Consider the following 3,731-nt stretch of genomic DNA (forward strand, 5'->3'; position numbering starts at 1 on the left):
CCATACCTTGTCAACATGGTACTTGAAGTGCTAGCTATTGCCATACGACAACAAAGGGGGATCAAGGGGATACAAATTTGGAAGGAAGAGGTCAAACTTTCACTGTTTGCAGACGATATGATAGTTTACATCAAAGACCCAAAGAACTCTACCAGGGAACTCTTACAGCTGATTAACACCTTCAGCAAAGTGGCAGGCTACAAGATCAACTCAAGAAAATCAGTAGCCCTACTATATACAGATGATAAAAGGGCTGAAAGAGAAATCAGAGAAACATCACCCTTTACAATTGCCACAAACAACATAAAATACCTTGGGGTAACGCTAACCAAACAAGTGAAAGACCTGTATCGTAAGAACTTTGAATCTTTAAAGAAAGAAATTAAAGAAGCCCTCAGAAAATGGAAAGATCTCCCATGCTCTTGGATAGGTAGGATCAATGTAGTAAAAATGGCAATCCTGCCAAAAGCAATCTACAGATTCAATGCAATCCCCATTAAAATCCCAGCACAGTTCTTCACAGACCTTGAAAGAACAATAATCAATTTTGTATGGAAAAACAAAAGACCCAGGATAGCCAAAACAACCCTGTTCAACAAGGCAACGTCCGGAGGCATCACCATCCCTGACCTCAAGCTCTCTTATAGAGCTATAGTCCCGAAAACAGCTTGGTATTGGCACAAAAATAGACATGTAGACCAATGGAATTGAATTGAAAACCCGGATATTAACCCACACACGTATGAACATCTGAAATTTGGAAAAGAAGCTAAATATATACAATGGAATAAAGAAAGCATCTTCAACAAATGGTGCTGGCATAACTGGAGGCTGGCATGTAGAAGAATGCGGATCGATCCATGTTTATTGCCATGAACAAAACTTAACTACAAATGGAGCAAAGACCTCAACATAAATCCAGTCACACTGAACCTCTTAGAAGAGAAAGTGGGTGGTACCCTTGAATAATTTTAATTTTTAAAATTAGTAGGAAAATTGAAATTTGCTCAATATATTTATTTCTAGTATTTCATTTATTTTAAAAGTATTATAATCATGTCAAAATAATCAGATTTTATTTTTGAACTTATAATTGCACCATTTCCCTCTTTCCATTTCTCTTTCTAATCCCTTCTCATCCATCCTATTATTTTCTTTCAAATTCTTGGTCTTCTTTTTTACACTTTATCACACACAACACACACACACACACACACACACACACACACACACACACACACACACGCGAGCGCGCACGCGCATACACACGTACTGAAATTCTTCATGGAACCCATTTTTCTTTATTGAAAGCTATCTTTGGGTTCTAAACTTGTCATTGTATGGGTGCAGCGTAATTATAAGACCCTATTCCTAAACCACCAGAATTTATCTTTACTGTTTTGTAATGTATAAATATACATAGAATCTTGTGAGCAGCAACAACTTCTGTTTTCCTTTTTTAATTTCTGTACTAGAATGCTAAACACCACTATATCAGTATTTCCAATATAAGTGTAAATTATTCTTTTGCCTTTGCATAGGTGTCACTAATTACCCCTAGTGGAGACAAAGTTGAAATAGAAGTGGAATAGAAGAGAACAAAGTATGTCTCCCACTTAGTTTGAAGTCTGGGCCATGATAAAGGAGCAACAGCCAGATGCATGATAGAAAAAACAATTGAGAAGAAGCCAAAACTCGGAGCCAGAAAGGATTAAGAAAGACTTAATATCAAAGATTGCAGAAATATCACAGGAATGCATTAGATTTCCATGGCAACTGGCCTTTTAAGCTAAATTTGCCTGGGCCATAAGTGGAGGTTAATTTCAGTTGGTGTCTAGACAGCAATGAGAATTAAATAACATGCTTTCAAATGTGAAAGTTACCTAGTGAAGATAGATACAAACAATAAGCATGAAGCCTATATTGCAGTTTTGCATGAGGACATGAGCCATGTTCATTTTATTTACCACTTTAACTTGCATATATTAAGCGGTATGGAAAGTATTTGTGAAAGAAAGGAAGATAGAAAAGTGGTGGTGAGAAAGCAGTTTATGGAAAACAGCATTCTGAATAGTGCTTCAGTTTAACATTGTAAAATAAACATCCAAAATAGAAAGATTTATTTAAGGATTTGGGGGAAGCTATCAAGTATTGGGTACAACTTTAAATTATGAATGTGAAATTATGTTCTTTAATAATATAGTCCTTAGTGGACTTGTAAGATTGAACATTGACCTGAATCCATTCATTCATGCTTTTAATAAGTATTTATTGAAAAACATTTTCTAAATGTGGAACATATAGTCTGTAAGGATTTTCTAATCTAGGGTTAAACACATATACAAACAATTTATATTATTCAAGGCAGCAACGTGGTGAGCACTAAAATTAAGTTTCCAAAACTTAAGTTCAAATCCTATCTCGCCATGTGGCCTTGGCATGATAATACTTGTCACCTCAATTCTTCACTAACAATGTAAAGAAATGAGTATAATCTACACTTGAGAGCTAAAATGAAAAAAAAGATAATGTTTAAATTGCTAGCATCGAGTCTGTTGCTATTAATATATACTAATGACAATGTGATTACAAATGGTTGCTCTTTACAAATGACAATTAAAACAGAATGTTTGTTTTAAGACAATATGAAATTACATGCAAAATGAGGGCCACCTAGCAAAGGTCAGCAATTTTTTTCTGTGAAGAAACTGTTGTGAATACTTTTGCTTTTGCAGAATCTATATAATGTTTGTCAAATATTATTTATTTGTATTTGCAATTTTTGATAAATATACCAACCACTTCTATTTCACATGCTGTGTTAGCTTTCTAACATGATGCCACATGTAAAGATAAAGATTTTGGATTCACAGATTTAGAGATCCATTTCCTGATTTGTTGACTGTGTTACATTTTGGCCTGTGGTGAGGTAGAAGTGGATATTAGGGCAGAAATCCTCAACTTGATAGAGGTGGGTACCCTTCAGCCAGGCACAAAAGCAGATGAAGAGACGGTAGTGCCATAATCCCCTTTGATTAATCTTATTACCTTCTGCCTGCCAGACCTTATTTATCTTTTCACCTTTTTGCTTCCTTCTCAATAACACCAAGCTTGGAAGCAAGCTTTCAGTATTTGGTGGCCACTCCAAATCTATACACAGGCTGTACAAATCCTGGCCTTAAGTTTTGACAAGAATCTTCCACTCAGCAACTCTGTGAGTCTCTAAGTGTCATGATAGATTTCTTTGAAAGGGTATAAACTGATACTAGTCTTGTAAAATGAATGAAAACTAGATATTATTTAAAATGATAATTCTTAGCTCTGTTTTCAGGAAGGGTCTTGCTGTGTAATCCTAGCTAAGCTTTTTCCAATGTTGGCTTTAAACATGTGGTGGTTGTCCTGTCTCAGCTCTTTGAAATTATAAGAATTCATCACCATGGTAGGCTAATTCTTACCTTTTTAGAGTACCCACTGTAAATTGTGTTCAAATGTATCACTAAAAAAGAAAAAACAAACAAAAAGAATCTTAGCCTACCATTTGCAAATACTGAACATGCAGTTGTATGATAGGCAATTAAAACTTTGACCCAACAATTTTAAAAGAGTGGTTATACTTGCTAATTCTTCATTGTTTTCTCTGTGCAGGAGTATGTTGTCAACTATTGCATTAATTCATGTGCTTTTTAAAATAACCTTATGACATAGCCACTAGTTACTACCATCTCAGAGAT

The sequence above is a fragment of the Mesocricetus auratus genome, unplaced genomic scaffold (assembly GCF_017639785.1).
Source record: "Mesocricetus auratus isolate SY011 unplaced genomic scaffold, BCM_Maur_2.0 Super-Scaffold_100003, whole genome shotgun sequence".
NCBI classification, from domain to species: Eukaryota; Metazoa; Chordata; class Mammalia; order Rodentia; family Cricetidae; genus Mesocricetus; species Mesocricetus auratus.